At 43.6% G+C, this 16,453-nt stretch overlaps 1 long non-coding RNA gene across 2 annotated transcripts in view; it reads right to left on the minus strand.

The window, feature by feature from the left end:
- The window catches only part of LOC135983444 (uncharacterized), a 380,072-nt gene that overhangs the window by 327,529 nt on the left and 36,090 nt on the right, over positions 1 to 16,453 (minus strand). For both annotated transcript variants that reach the window (XR_010601081.1, XR_010601080.1), the window contains exon 2: positions 6,101 to 6,188. This is a non-coding gene — a long non-coding RNA (uncharacterized LOC135983444). The remainder of the gene's footprint in view (positions 1 to 6,100; positions 6,189 to 16,453) is intronic.

Raw genomic sequence — 16,453 nt, forward strand, 5'->3', positions numbered from 1 at the left:
ACAACATAGTGATGGTGTTTCCTAAAACTGCTATGGAGAGCGATGCATCTGAAGGTCAATGGATTCTTTGTTCGGGTGGAGTGTGATGCTGTATGATTGAAACATGACCATTTATATTATTAATATTGCCACTGTTAGACAATTGCAACAAATCTTGTACAAAGTATGTCATGTAAGGTATCAATGGAAAAGTTACAATCAAATATGATTATCCTGTTTGTATGCATGTATCATCTTTGTATCTAAAGTTATGAATATTGACTATGTACCAGTATTTCAAATGTGTTTGCTCTTGGGGTAACACCCACAAGGTAGTTTACATCCAGTCTGGCTAGCACATTGTGAATGGACCATTCAAGTTGATTGCCCTTTAAAGAACACAGTGCACTTTCCTGCAGACACATTAGCCAGAAAATGGGTAATGGCTGCTCCTATGAGTCATCAAAGCATGCAAGGGCATGTGACTAGCTCATGTGACCCTGGACTCCATCTTGTGCCTCTAATTTTCCATAAACTAAGATTGAAAGCAGTCCCTCCACATGGGAAAAGGTATAAAGGACCTTGGAAGCAACTCCATTTTGCTTCTTTCCTGCTCTGATCTCTGGATTTGCACTAAAAGGAGTATTCCAATCTTTTCAAAGTTACCAGAGACTTTGCAAGCCAGCAGTTTGCAACATCACTGCTACAAACCTGATCCAAGAACTTTGCCATGACTATATGTATATGACCTCCTTAATCATTTTAACCCTCTCCTCTTTCTTTTCTCTTATAAATAAACCTTTAGATATTAGATACTAAAGGAGTGGCAACAGCATGATTATTGAATAAGATCTGAGTTATATATTGACCTAGCTATGTGACTGATCTCTTGGGATTAGAAGAACCCTTTGTTTGAGGAAATTGCTTTTCAATAACCATTCATCATAAAGTCTAGTGCCTGGGTGGTGAAACAAGGGCTAGGATCCCTAAGGAGACTGCAGTTTGGACTCTCTGTTAACTAGTGTGGGGAGACAGACGTTTACTTTTGTTTCTGGCTTGGTATCTCTAATAATAGAATAACCACCAGTTTGGGGTGAGTCTGCCCTGTTTCTCAGCAGTTTGTCCTGAATTTAGCATCCTGAGCTGCAACTCACCGAGGTACAGTGATAATGGGTAGCTAGCAGAGGATGGTTCATTATATGTTAAAGTACAAAAAGAAAATAGAAGTTTCAGAAATCTGGCTTCCTGGCATATGCAGCTGGTGAAAATACTCTTTGAAGGTGTTGAATCCATCCTGCGCTCACCCCACAGGGCTGGGAGCTCACCATTCTGCCCTATGGGCTCTCACTGCTCATAGATTTGGAGGAGTCTGTCATAGCATCACTTGACACACACGTCTATGCGCAGGGAGGGCCCTCCCCTTGCAACACCCCACCACCTTCCTGGTCCTGGCATTACTGGATGTGGGGCCTTAGGATCTCCTCTCTCTCTCCCCCAGGACTCTCCTTTCCCTTCCACCCATTATCTCAGGATGGGTAGGGTTGCCACCTGACTGGTTTTTAACCAATCAGGCCAGTTTTTGTACTACCTTCCTGGCTAAAAGATTTAACATGCTTGGGTATTTTTTTTCCAGTTGGGACAAGTTAGAGCCCTCTACAATTCACAACCCTGGAGTCCAGATTGCAGCACTGTATTAGGATAAGGAAAGAAAAACAATGAAATTGTGTGTGTTTCTCGAAAACATTTCAGTAATAACCAGCTATGGTGGGGGAAAAGGAGAGGCCAGTGGCCAGTTTTTTTATGTTGGGGGGTGGCCAGTGGCTGCTTCTTCTGCACCTTGGAGGTGGAAACCCTATCTCAGGATCTCTCCCCCCCCCCTGCCCCAGCCATCAATCTCCTCAGGTTCTCGCCCCAGGACTTTCATCCCATCCTAACAAATCTCATCCCAGTCCTCAATGTGGGGACTATATGCTCTACTCCACTCCAGCGCCTCTTCTTCCTCTCACAAACCCCCCAGGATTTGTATTCAGAGAGATCTTTCCTACCCACCTGCTGGGGCTCCCCAGACACCATACCGCCTCTTGCCGCATGGCCTGCTCCAGATGCAGCTCCCAGGTTTACTCACCTGCTGGAGCTGCCTGCAACTGGCACTTTTCAAACTAACTTTTCCAGGAAGTGGTGCCCAGGAGCCAGCACTGCTTTCTATGACTGAGGTATGTAGCTCTACCTGCTGAGAATCCAGCGCACAGGTAGACCCCTCACCCACACAGGAAGGCCCCACTCTCTTCCTACCCTTGGCACCATGGGACAAGGGGCTTCACCTACCAAGCTGGGCATACAGAGGTGGAGGGGTGGCTCAGAAAATGAGATGGCGGAGATGGTGGGGATTAGCCCCCTCTAGCCCTACCCACCTGCCCACAGGCTATGCTTCCTGGAATACTAAGCTATTCTTTGGCTTACTAAAGGCCAAGAGTGATCCTGAGCACCTGATATGCCAATTGAATTCAGAGGGAGTTGTAGGTGATCAGCACGTCTCAGGATTTTACCTTAAGTGAATAGTGGTGAGCTCCCATAGCCTAATGCAAAAACCAAAAATATATACTTAACTCTTAACAGCACTTTTTACATGTAGTATGTTGGGAGGGAAGCCCTCCTAGGTTTAGGTACATAACTGACTGAGCTAGGTAGAGCCTCAGACCCAGATTCTCTGCTATGATCTGTTCTCTTTGCATCACTCAGACTGTGCAAAGTGATAGATATAGCACAAGCATGTAAAGACAAAATCAGAAAGGCTAAGGCACAAAATGAGTTACACTTAGCAAGAGCCATAAAAGGCAATAAGAAGTTCTATAAATACATTAGGAGCAATAGAAAGATGAAGGCAAGCGTAGATCCTCCACTTAGCAGGGAAGGAGAGCTAATAACTGACAGCATCAAGAAGGCTGAGGTGTTTAATGCCTATTTTACTACACTACAGCATTTCTGCATCATCATTATATTGTGATACTTAACAGTTTCTGCCTTATCATAAAACAATGCCAAGTTTTTCCATATGACTGCTTGAAATTTACCATTTTCTCTTGAGGTTGTGCAACATGAAGTATCCAGAGGTACAGTACATATAAAGAAATACAGCGGAAAGCAGGCATTCCAGCAAGAACCACACCATAGCGGAGGGAGCAGGCAGGTTTTCTGGTCACCCAACACCAACCCTAATGGGACTTGCTCCCTTGTTTCATCTAGCATTGGCTTCCTTTCTAGTCCCTGTATATAATGGACCAGAGGCTCCATTTCCCTGCACTTTGTGTAATCATTTACACCAGTGCAAAGTGAAAGTTCTAAATTTAATCCACCAGATGTAATAACTTCATTTATAGCATGTGAGGTGGAAAAGTTGATGCTATCTGTAAATAAAGCATAGAAATATTAATTCCTTTGTCTGTGAGAGTCAGAGTTTTGGCCTTAATTCAAGGAAGAATGTTATATCTCAGAGGACATTTATTTTGTTTCTAAAAACTGTAGGAGGATGAGGTTTCAGCTTTTAGAAGATGATTTTGCTAAACTACTGTAAGCACTGGTGTAACCCTAGGCTTGATTCTCCTGTCACATCAGTTTTACTTTGACGTGAGTACACTGAAGTTCTCCCAACTTAGGGCCCGATCCTGAAAACAGTCAGGCACATGAGTAACTTTATTTATGTTAATACTAGTGTGGAAGCAGAAAAAGAACTGACAAAAAGGAACTGCAATACATGACAGTTCGTTAGCAAGAGTCAGGCTAACTGTAACACTGATAACGCGAGATTTGTAGAAGCGAGGATTGTGTAAGGCGGGTGAGAAAGAACTGTGTAAGAAATCATTATGACCTGGTATAGATAAGGTGTAGAAGACCTTGTGTAAATAAGGTATAGAAAATATTGTATGTTGGCAAAAGTCAAAACAAGTGAAGAAATGAGATATCAAGATGGCCTATGTATAAACAAAATGCAACTGTTGCTCATTATTGTCCGTTTACAAAAGGTGTAAATGCTTGCTGTAATTGTTTACCTGTTGAAAGACCTGCTTAGCTCTCTCCCTCTGCGCAATTGTGAGAGTTAATAAAGCATCTGACTTGCTGTACCTAAACAAATAGTGAAAACTCTGTTTTTCTCCGACACTAGTAACGTGGGTAAAAGTACTCATCTGTGTTAGCAGAATCGTATCCTAAAACTGGTGTAACTGAGGGGAAAACTGGGAAATAGATTTATATTTATGGGCTATGATGAAGCTAACAGGTTTCTTGAATTCTAAATTCCTGTCTTCACCAGACCAAGATGAGTACATGGAGATAAGTGATGTTTTACAATCTGTATAACAATTTCTCCTAACTTCCTTATCTTTTATTCAGTTAGTCTTCCCTCTAAGAAGAAACAGTTCTACCTTGAAAGTTTAATTTACAATGAGAAAATGGTCATTGACCATCTAGAATGCACCTCAGCATTGCAAGCTATTTTATTTAGTTGTGATCACTAAATATTGCATTCATCCTTTTTCAGTCAAACTAACTTTTTTTTAATAGACCAACAAAGAATTGTTTTCATTCTTGAAAAAGACTCAATGACTGCAAGCAAATATAACAAGGTAGGGGGTGTAAATTTAGAGCAGCATGTGAAAAGTGGGGGAGACGATTGGGAGATGTCCAGTTAATCTCCACGCCAGATTCCAACATTGAAAAGGAGGGTGATGAGATAAGAACAGATATAGCCGGGGGGAAGGGATTGGACATAAGAAGGAGAGGGGGGATGAACAGCAAGGGGTCTGTACCAAATTGCATAACTAATGGGAGACAGGCTAAACAGCATACATTAAGATGTTTATACACCAATGCGAGAAGCCTAGGTAACAAAATGGAGGAATTGGAGCTCCTGGTCCGAGAAATGAAACCGGATATCGTAGGAATAACCAAAACCTGGTGGAATGGTAGTCATGACTGGAGTACAGGTATGGAAGGGTATGTGCTGTTTAGGAACGACAGGAACAAAGGTAAAGGTGTGGGGGTGGCATTGTATGTCAATAATGAGGTAAACTGTAAAGAAATAATAACTGATGGAATGGATAAGACAGAGTCTGTCTGGGCAATACTCACACTGGGTAAAAGAACTACTAGAGCCTCCCCTGGGATAGTGCTTGGGGTGTGCTATAGACCGCCGGGATCTATCCTGGATATGGACAGAGAACTATTGAATGCTTTTAGGGAAGTAAATACTAATAGGAACTGTGTAATCATGGGAGATTTTAACTACCCGGATATAGATGTGGGGAACAAATGCTAGTAACAATAATAGGGCTCAGATGTTTCTAGACGTGCTAGCTGATGAATTTCTTCATCAAGTAGTAGCTGAACCGACGAGGGGGGAGGCCATTTTAGATTTGGTTTTGGTGAGTATTGAGGGCCTCGTTGAGGAAATGGTTGTAGGGGACAACCTTGGCTCAAGTGATCATGAGCTAATTCGATTTAAACTAAATGGAAAGATTAACAGAATTAAATCAGAGACTAGGGTTTACAATTTCAAAAAGGCTAATTTTAATAAATTAAGGGGACTGGTAAGGGAAGTGGATTGGGCTAACATATTTATGGATCTAAAGGCGGATGGCGCCTGGGATTATTTTAAGTTAAAGTTGCAGGAGCTGTCGGAGACCTGTATCCTGAGAAAGGGAAAACGGTTAGTAGGCAAGAGATTTAGACCGAGCTGGATGAGCGAGTGTCTCAAAGGGGTGATTAAGAAAAAACAGAAAGTGTACAAAGAGTGGAAGAGGGGAGGGATCAGTAAGGAAACCTACCTTATTGAGGTCAGAGCATGTAGACATGGAGCGAGAAAGGCCAAAAGCCATGTAGAGTTGAACCTTGCAAGGGGAATTAAAACCAATAGGAAGAGGTTTTATAGCCATATATATAGGAAGAAAACAAAGAAAGAAGAAGTGGGACCGCTGAAGACTGTAGATGGAGTGGAGATAAAGGATTATCTAGGCATGGCACAATATCTAAACGAATATTTTGCATCAGTCTTTAATGAGGCTAATGAAGGGCTTAGGAATAGTGGCAGCGTGACAGAGGGGAATAAAGGCGGGGGGATTGACATTACCGTATCCGAGGTAGAAGCCAAACTTGAACACCTTAATGGGTCTAAATCGGGCGGACCGGATGATCTTCATCGGAGAATATTGAAGGAACTGGCGAGAGAAATTGCAAGCCCGTTAGCGATAATTTTTAATGAATGGAATACCTACCTTGCGTCTGATGAAGTGGGCATTCACCCACGAAAGCTTATGCTCCAATACTTCTGTTAGTCTTAAAGGTGCCACAGGACCCTCTGTTGCTTTTTACCTTATGAGAGGAGACTCAAAGAGCTTGGCTTGTTTAGCCTAACCAAAAGAAGGCTGAGAGGAGATATGATTGCTCTCTATAAATACATCAGAGGGATAAAAACCAAGGAGGGAGAGGAGTTATTTAAGTTAGGCACCAATGTGAACCCCAGAACAAATGGATATAAACTGCCATCAACAAATTCAGGCTTGAAATTAGGTGAAGATTTCTAACTATTAGAGGAGTGAAGTTCTGGTGCAGCCTCCCAAGGGGAGCAGCAGTGAGGGCAAAAAACCTAACTGGCTTCAAGATTGAACTTGATAAGTTTATGGAGGTGATGGTATGATGGGGCTGCCTAAAATGATGTGTGGCTCATCAATTACTGCCTGTAGCAAAAGTCCCCAACGTCTGGAGATGGGACACTAGACATGGAGGGGTCTGAGTTACTACAGAGAACTACAGTAGCCATACGTGAACAAGAAAACTTCAGAAACAAACTTCAAAGAGAAACTGCAGACCTAAACTTCATTTGCAAATTTAACACCATTAATTTGGGCTTGAATAGGGACTGGGAGTGACTGGCTCACTACAAAAGAAACTTTGCCTTTCCTGGAATTGACACCTCCTCATCAATTATTGGGAGTGGACTACATCCACCCTGATTGAATTGGCTCGGTCAACACTGGTTCTCCACTTGTGAGGTAACTCCCTTTTCTTCATGTGTCAGTGTATAATGCCTGCATCTGTAATTTTCACTCCATGCATCTGAAGAAGTGGGGTTTTTACCCATGAAAGCTTATGCCCAAATAAATCTGTTAGTCTTTAAGGTGCCACCGGACTCCTTGTTGTTTTTGTGGCTACAGACTAACACGGCTACCCCCGATACAGAGAATTTTTTCCCAGGTATCTTCCTGGTGAATCTTGCCCACATGCTCAGGGTCTAATTGATCACCACATTAGTGGTCGGGATTTTCCCCTGGGTCAGACTGGCAGAGACCCTGGTGGTTTTTCGCTTCCTCTGCAACATGGGACATGGGTCACTTACAGGTTTAAACTAGCGTAAATGGTGGATTCTCTGTAACTTGAAGTCTTTAAATCATGATCTGAGGACTTCAGTAACTCAGCCAGAGGTTAGGGGTCTATTACAGGAGTGAGTGGGTGAGGCTCTGTGGTTGCAACATGCAGGAGGTCAGACTAGATGATCATGATGGTCCCTTCTGACTTTAATAAGGGTATCTGAGAAAGATTATACATTACAATATTAAACCTAACCAGTGCCCCTTAAGTGACTTGCCACAAGATGTCAGAACATTAGAGCTGAGTGGGTCTAATATTTAATTTTCTTCCTTGATATAGGAATTAAATACAATGCTCCTGTCAGAAAAATTCTAAGTTATTATCTGCAAAAAAAATTTGAGTTTTCAGTTGCCTAAGTAGCCCCTGGAATCACTGCTAAAGTTGCCCCCCACCCCAAAAAAAATCTGAAATGGTGCCCCTGTGGGCATGCACAGAATCCCCTCCACCCCCCACGGCCCCATTGGCTTGACTAGAGCTGCCCCTCTCAATATAGAAGTCAAATTACACCTATGGGCATCACAGAGATGAATGTGGGCCCAGAACACTGATAACCCCATGCGGAACTACTAACTATGGTTTGTAACCTGTCCTTTAAATCAGCTTCTGTACCCAATGACTGGAAGATAGCTAATGTAACGCCAAAATTTAAAAAGGACTCTAGAGGTGATCCCAGCAATTACAGACCGGTAAGTCTAACATCAGTACTGGGCAAATTAGTTGAAACAATAGTAAAGAATAAAATTGTCAGACACATAGAAGAGCATAAATTGTTGGGCAAAAGTCAACATGGTTTCTGTAAAGGGAAATCATGTCTTACTAACCTATTAGAGTTCTCTGAAGGGGTCAACAAACATGTGGACAAGGGGGATCCAGTGGACATAGTGTACTTAGATTTCCAGAAAGCCTTTGACAAGGTCCCTCACCAAAGGCTTTTACGTAAATTAAGTTGTCATGGGATAAGAGGGAAGATCATTTCATTGATTGAGAACTGGTTAAAAGACAGGGAACAAAGGGTAGGAATAAATGGTAAATTTTCAGGATGGAAAGCGGGGTAACTAGTGGTGTTCCCCAAGGGTCAGTCCTAGGACCAATCCTATTAATCTTATTCATAAATGATCTGGAGAAAGGGGTAAAAAGTGAGGTGGCAAAGTTTGAGATGATACTAAACTGTTCAAAATAGTTAAGACCAAAGCAGACTGTGAAGAACTTCAAAAAGATCTCAAAGGGTGGTGATGGACAGCAGGAGTGAGATCACTTGATCATTACTTGTTAGGTTCACTCCCTCTGGGGCACCTGGCATTGGCCACTGTCAATAGACAGGATACTGGGCTGGATGGATCTTTGGTTGGACCCAGTACGGCCGTTCTTATGTTCTTATAGCAGTTACAGGGAAACAGGGGAACCAGAACCATAGTCCATGTAATTTTAAAAAGAAAATAAAGCTGGTAAAAACACAACTATCTCTTCCCCACACACACACACTTAGAAAATTCCTAAGGTCACACTCTAGTCACCCTCAGAGCTGGGCTAATCACAGCTCAAGGGAGGGAAAATTATAAATGCAGGAGTTAAGACAGCCCTGTGGACTCAGTGGCTGATCAATACAGGGCCAAGAGATGTGCTGCTGTGAGGGCTGAGTCCCAATCCATGTAACACTTTGGATACAAGCTACTGACTTCTGTTTTACCTGAAACTGAGAGGACAAGTCAGCTACGGACCCGAGGATTGGAGGAGACCTAGTCTGTGTGTGTGCTGACAGCATTCTGAAGTGTTTGAAAGGACTGAGATATTGCCACGTCTTAAGCTATGAAGAGTCTAGGTAACACATATGACATACTATGGTCACACACCATCAAGACTGAAAAGTCATCCCTGAGAAAAGATCATAGGGGAAGGCATTGTGATGTGTGTGCTAAACGATAGAGAATATTATGTTGAAACCATATATGTGAATGACTGTAACAGAATCAAAAAGAGGAAAGTCTGTATAAGGAACACCAGCAGATTTACCGTCTAACATTTGTTCAAAAGTTTTATAATATTCCAAACACTATGTACAATATTTGATTCTATTTGCAATGTGTTTTGTGTGCATTAAATGTTTTATTACAAAAATGTCTGGTGCTGCCTGTTTGAAGTTGACTGGGGACTATCAACATTTATTTCTCAGGGGTTTACATACAATTACCCTAAGGTTTAACTGTTGCTTTCTGAAAAGACAATACTCTGGTCTGTGCTTCTGCAAAGAGTTAAGCTGAGATGCAGAAGGAAGGAAAATGTATAGTTATTTAGAATATTGTCTGAGCATCCCCATCCCCCAGTACATAGATCAGTGATACCAGCAAAAGAGTACTTTAGCCAGGATAATTTATTTTACTCAGGGAAGTGGTAGAAGTCTATATCTGGAAAACACACATTTTTGCTGCTAATGGACATTAAACTGCATCTACACTAGGAGGTTTTGCCAGTATAACTATACCAGCAAACCTTTTCTAGTGTAGATCCAGGATAGGGCTCTGGAGCCAAAGACAATAGCCAGGCCAGAGCATTCTGGCTCTGTGCAATGGAGGCCCTGAATTTAGCCTTTACAATGGATGTGAAACATAGTTTAACATTTACACTTGAATAATGCTACAATCCTTAAAGAAAAGGTAGCAAGTCTTCAAGTATTGACTCATTTTTTCCTCTAAGGCCAATTGCATATCCAAAAAGGTTTTAAAACATCTGATATATTATCACTACTGAATATCAGTTTGTCATGGATATTAACAAAGAGGCGGGAATCTTTGTCATGAAAATTTGCATAGTCACACCGTTTCTTTATCCACTTTGATCTGTTTTCAGAAGTGAATAAAAATGTAAATAGCGACCTTATCCCCAACTGTCCTAGTACAGCTTCCATATTCCTAACTAATTAATAATGCATCTTGATGCAGATAGTGATAATTTATGTATATTCAGGATCCAATCCTCCATTATGCAGATAAGAATAAATGATTAGACTGAGTGAATTTTAAGTATTTTCAATTTAAAGTTAACATACGTTGGCTTGGGACATCATATTTTAACTGTTACCCCTTTTTGTTGGTTAGATGTCATTTTGAATCATTTTTTCTAGTTTTCCTTTTATTTTCTCATGTGTTTGAGAGTCCTTTATGACCCAGGCAGTTCTATTTCTTATGATAAAATGTGTTCATCCTGCAATATCTTTTTTTTTTCCCTAAATTCAGTGTCTGCCCCTAAATGTCTGCCATGGAAAGATAATGCTTCTAAGTTAATGGCAGCAGTGTGCTGAAATCTTTATGCATAGAGAAGAGATTTGAGTCTCTCTTGAAATATCAAAGCTCTTTTTGTCTAATTGTGTATTCCTTTCTCCTCTGTTTCCTTTGTGATGTTGTAGTACAGTATGCTGTAAAACACTCTGATGGAGTCTTGATTGCCCTCAGATGTTTTATTTTCAGTTCTAGGGAGGGAGGGGGCAGGCAAGCCCTGAGAAATATGCCAATTTCCCTTCTCTACAAAGGATTAGGTTCAGATGCAGTTTAGATCAATTGCTTCTAAGACTGACTTTTTTTTAAAAAAAACCTTTTAATGCCACTGAGATGATTCATAACTGGGATCAGACCAGAAACTCTTTTCTTCTTTTAAAACCACAACTGGTCCAGTGGGGTCATCCCTTATCATTTGAAGGGAGTGACTCAAATTACAGCAGCCCACAGGTACTAGCTCTGTGTTCTGGTATACTGGTGCTACTCCAGGCCTATCATATTAGTGCAATGTACTGACTAAGTTAAAGGCATGCCACTGCCCAAAGTGGATGGAGTGGCAGTAGGGGTGTGCACAGGAAGAAAAATTTGGCCCTTTTGGAGGAGCTTACTCTACTTGCCACAGCCCCAGGACCGGAGGAGCTGGCATCTCCCACCCCAGCCCAGGGCCAGAAGAGTTCGCTCCCCACAGCAGCTGGAGGAACTGGTTTTCCCCTCCACGGTACCAGGGCCAGTAGAGCTGGTTCTCCTCTCCTCACCCTGCAGCTGCTGGAGCTGCTGTCCCCTAGCAGCCAGAGGAGCTGGATCCCCCCCCCCAGCCCGAGAGCTGAAGGAGCTATCATCTTCTGCCCCGGCCCAGGGCAAGAGAAGCTAGCTCTCACTGCCCCGGGGGAGTTCTCTGTCCCCACTAATTGGCCCCATTTGCATGCTCCCCTGAGTGGCAGACCTGCTGAAGTGATTTGGTTGACCTCTAGAAGTAGGCCTACAACTTATAAAATCTCCTATGTATAGTAGCATTAAGTCAAGAGATAAAAAGCTTGAGTTTATGGAGCTAAAAACCCTGGGTTCTTTCCCTGATGCCATGCATATACTTAACAGGTGAAAATGGTGCCCCTTGTTTGTAGCCCCACATTATTTACAGCTCATTGTGGGTATATATATATATTACACTCAGCCCTGGCTCTGAGAGCAGGCAGCCTGGGTTAAAGAGGAAGTAGAGACACTCAGGTTGCATATATATCTGGCCATAGCTCTGACCCAATTCACAGTGACTTCTGGGAAAGGATAATTTTTTAAGTATCCTGGCTTCCAGGCTGAATTCCTCCTTCAAGCACAGAACAGCCAGAAACAAGCCAAAGGAAATGAACAGAGAAAGGTCATGACTCCTAATCTTTTTCAGAGTAACTGCTCTCCAGAATAGGCCCCTATTCAGTAAGTATTGCCCACATTTTTTGTTGCTAGATGCAGATGTTTACATTTGGCTGCATTAGATACAGGCAAATAATGTGCATTTTATCTTACCAAGTGATCCAGATTGCTCTGTATTAGTGACCTGTTCCCTTCATTATTAACCACTGCCCCAATTTTAGTGTCATCAGCAAATTTTGTCAGTGGTGATCTTATGTTTTCCTCCAAGTCATTGATTTAAAAAAAAAAAAAGTTCAATAGCAATCGGTCAAGAACCGATACCTGTGGGACCCTGCTAGAAACACACCTGCTCAATGATGATTCCCTGTTCACAGTTACATTTTGAGACCCATCGGTAAGTCAGCTTTTAATTCATTTAATGTGTGCCATGTTAATTTATCTTTCTAGCATTTTAATCAAAATATAATGTGGTACCAAATCAAATGCCTTATAGAAGTCTATTACATCAACACTATTACCTTTATCAATCTTTATCAACTTGTAATTTCATAACAGACAAATTAATTTGATAGAATTAATTTCCCATAAACCCATGTTGATTGGCATTAATTATGTTCCTTTCCTTAAATTCTTTATTAACTGAGTCCCATTATCAGTCGCTCCATTATCTTGGCTTGGATAGATGTCAAACTGACAGGCCTGATTATCTGGGTCATTCTGTTTATCCTTTTAAAATATTGGCACAACATTAGCTTTCTTCCAGTCTTCTGGAGCTTTCTCAGTGTTCTAAGACTTATTGAAAATAAATATTAACACTCCAGCGAGCTCCCCAGCCAGGTCTTTTAAATTTTTTGGAGGCAAGTTATCCAGACCTGCTGATTTTAAAAAAGTCTAACTCTTGTAGTGGTTTTTCTAACATTCTGTTGAGATATTGGAATGAGAACAGTGTTGTATGACTACATCATCTGACAATTTACAGATGCCAGCCTCCGGTGGGAAGGGATGAGTAGGTTATCAACATACTGACAGACACACTCGGGGAAAGAGTCAGAGCACATGCTGCAGAAGGTAACTGGGCTGAATGAACCATACCAAAGCAAAGCTTACAGGGAAAGATTAAGGTTTAGGTAAGGGGAAATAGGCATATAGATCTTTATTGTTTTTACCCTTTGCTGTGCATGCTATGTAACTTTGGGTGAATCAATAAATAATACTTTGAAGAAGCTGAGTTCTGAGTCACTTTTTTATCCATTGTTATCCCAGGATGCTGGAGTGAAAGGGCTTGCAGGTGCCAGACCCACTTGGTTGTTGTGTTAATGTAGTTGGGAAATGGGGGCTGCAGCCTAGAGATCCAGTCCTGGAGTGGCTGGACCATGAGGTTGCACCAAGGAGAGAGGCAGGAAGCCAGACCTGTCACCTGAGGGTTCACACAAGAGGGACTGAAAAGGTCAAAAGACAAGCTCACCCTGTAATTGTGACACTAGTTAAATAGCAAAGGCCTCATTCTGACTTAATCGCTCATAAAATTAAATTCTGAAAATGTTACTTTTAATGCATATTACAAGATTTCCTAAAATACAGGAGTTTATATCCATCCCAGCTGCCATCTATCAAACTTCATTCAGTGCAGTAAAGAAACCAGCAGACTGTACATTCTAAAAACAAAATATCTATTCCAAAATGCCTTCTTGTGATCTCTCACAGTCCAATGGCTGTGGGCTGTGCATGTGCTTCTTTCACCAGAGCTCAGAATTGTGAAAGGATCATTAGGGATATAGCGGAGTATGTTTAATGTATAACTCTTCATTAAGAGAAGTGAACAACACGTGTACTGTTGCTCACTTGGATCTGAGTTCTTCCTTCGAATGTCTCTGCATCTAGAGCCGTCTTTAGTAGCAGCACACCAAATCTCTTGCAGTTAGACCTGACACTTCTTCCACTGAAAAACTCCTATTAACTTCAATGGGCTCTGGACCAACCCTACGTGATTTTAAATACACACCAGGCAATATACTATATGGCTTTTTTTAACAGGTTCAGGACAATCTAGATTAAAACTAATCCTCGTGACTAAAATTACTAAATGTGTGAGAATGTAATAAGTGACTATTCTCCACTGCTGCTGATGAGAGCAGAAAGAGAATTGAGCCAAGCAGGCCTGAGCCACAACATTCATATTCTAATCCAGATTTGAAAATCCCTAGTCTGGATGCCTCTCTCATGTCTGGTTTTATGGGTAGGCCCATTACAAAGATAGGTGTTGCTTTTCAAAGTGTGAATCTGAGTTTGGATTTCAATCCTCCTTCTCCTCCCACTTTCCTTCCCACTCCCACCCCTTCCCTCAACCCTCCTCCCCCCACAAAAAAAAATTGTGGTGGGGTCGTTCAGTACTGTTTCTAGCAGATGAAGTTATAAGGATGTGAACACCTTAGGAAGGCATGGAAAGGCACTGGAGAGTAAAGCAAGCAAACTGAGGTTGAGATACACTTGAAAGAGCTTGTGGGGCAAAGGTTGCTCTAAGCCACTTTGAGTTTCCCCAGTCCTCAGTCTAGGTCTGGTCCCTAGTATTGCTTATAGCAGCTTCAGGGCTGCTCTCAATTATTTGTGGCTGCCTATGGCCCCTTACACTGGGAGCTGGGTTGGAGTTGCTTAGATCTTCTGCACTTGCTCTATGCCAGCTGGGGATTCTCTGCCACAAGAGGAGTCCTGACCGTGTCAATTTGGCTGCTTTGCAATGTGAGAGCGATGCTAAATAACTAGGGTTACCATCCGTCCGTATTTCCCCGGACATGTCCGGCTTTTGCGTCTCTAAATAGCCGTCCGGGAGGAATTGGTAACAAGGTTAAAATGTCCGGGTTTTTTTCTCCCTCGCCTCCCTCCCTCCCTTCCATGCAGAGTGTGGCTGCTGATTGGGCGGCTAGGCCGATTGACCCACTCCCATTGGCCTCCAGCAGCCAGAGCCCTCCCCTGCTCCCCCCTCCCTCTCTCTGTAGTCCTCTGTAACACACAAACAGACCCACGTGGAGCCAGAATGGTAAGGGGAGTGGGGGTGCGCAGTTAGGGAGCGGGGGAGTGTTGGATGGGTCCCCAGCCTCCACCTGCCACCCCCCCTCCGTGCATCCCCCCCTCGGTGGGTCCCCCATTCCTGTCTGCCTGCTGGCTCGGCAGTACATGCAGACAACTGCTGTCTGCTGCCCCTGGGTCCTAGTGCCCCCATCCACTAATGGGAAGACAGGCTGCCCTTACCCTGCCCTTCCACCCTAGCCCTGAGCCTCTCCAACACCCCAAACCCCCCAGCCTTCATCCCCACACACCCTAATCCTCTGCTCCATCCCTGAGCCCCCTCCTGCATCATGAACCCCTCATCCCCAGACCCACAGCCCTCACCCCTGCATCCCCTCCTATCCCCAAACTCCCTCCCAATCCCCCTCCCTCTTCCCACACACCCCCTCCTGCCCTCAAACTTCCTCCTAAAGCCTGCACCCCCTCCCTTTGCACCGCCTCTCACCCCCAAACTCCATCCCAGAGCCTGCACCCCTCACCCCCTCCTGCACACCCACCCCCTGCCCCAGCCCGGAGCCTGCACCCAGCACCCAAACTCTATCCCAGAACCTGCACCCCTCCTGCACCCTAATCCCCAGCCCAGGACCTGCACCCCAGACCTCCTCCCCCCACCCAAACCCCCTCCCAGAGCCTTAGGCAGGTGGGGTGGGGGGTTCTGGGCACCACCAAAATTTCTACAACCCTGCCACCCATGCGAGTGGATAAGGGTCAGGGCAGTCAGGGAACAGGTAGGGTCCTGGGGGGGGGGGGGCAGTTAGGGTAGGGGGTTCTCAGCAGGGGACAGTCAGGGGACAAGAAGCAGGGGGGGTTGGGGTTCTGAGGGGAGCAGTCAGGGGGTGGGAAGTGGGAGGGAGTGGATGGGGCGGGGCTAGGGCGGGGCTTCCCCCCCCCCCCCCCCCAGTGTCCTCTTTTTTGTTTGTGGAAATATGGTAACCCTAAAATAACTGGAATGGACCTCAAGGATCACCCTCAGGGTGCCCACCCTTCCCCATCAAATCAGATCGCACAAGCCTTAAAAACAAAAATAGAGGCTGAGAGGATCCTGCAGTGATTTAAAATTGAGTTAACTCCCATGAGGTAGACCAGAAAGTTCACATGTACATGTCACTCCCGCTGGGGTGTGGACTTTCGCTGTAGCTATTGCTGACAGGTTTTTGAAACCAAAAACAAACTTAGAAAAGCAAAGCTAATAATACAGCAATAAAAAGTTTTCTTCTTGCCTATCCTCGTGTAATCCTCAATCAAATAAAAAGAAAACAAGTTGGCATTGTCAGATGCTACCACTGTGGTGCTCTGCTCTCTCCTATGTTGATATCACTCGGCTGCATGCGCGTGTTCCCTCTGTGTGCTGTCCCACC

Source organism: Chrysemys picta, chromosome 4 (assembly GCF_011386835.1).
Source record: "Chrysemys picta bellii isolate R12L10 chromosome 4, ASM1138683v2, whole genome shotgun sequence".
NCBI classification, from domain to species: Eukaryota; Metazoa; Chordata; order Testudines; family Emydidae; genus Chrysemys; species Chrysemys picta.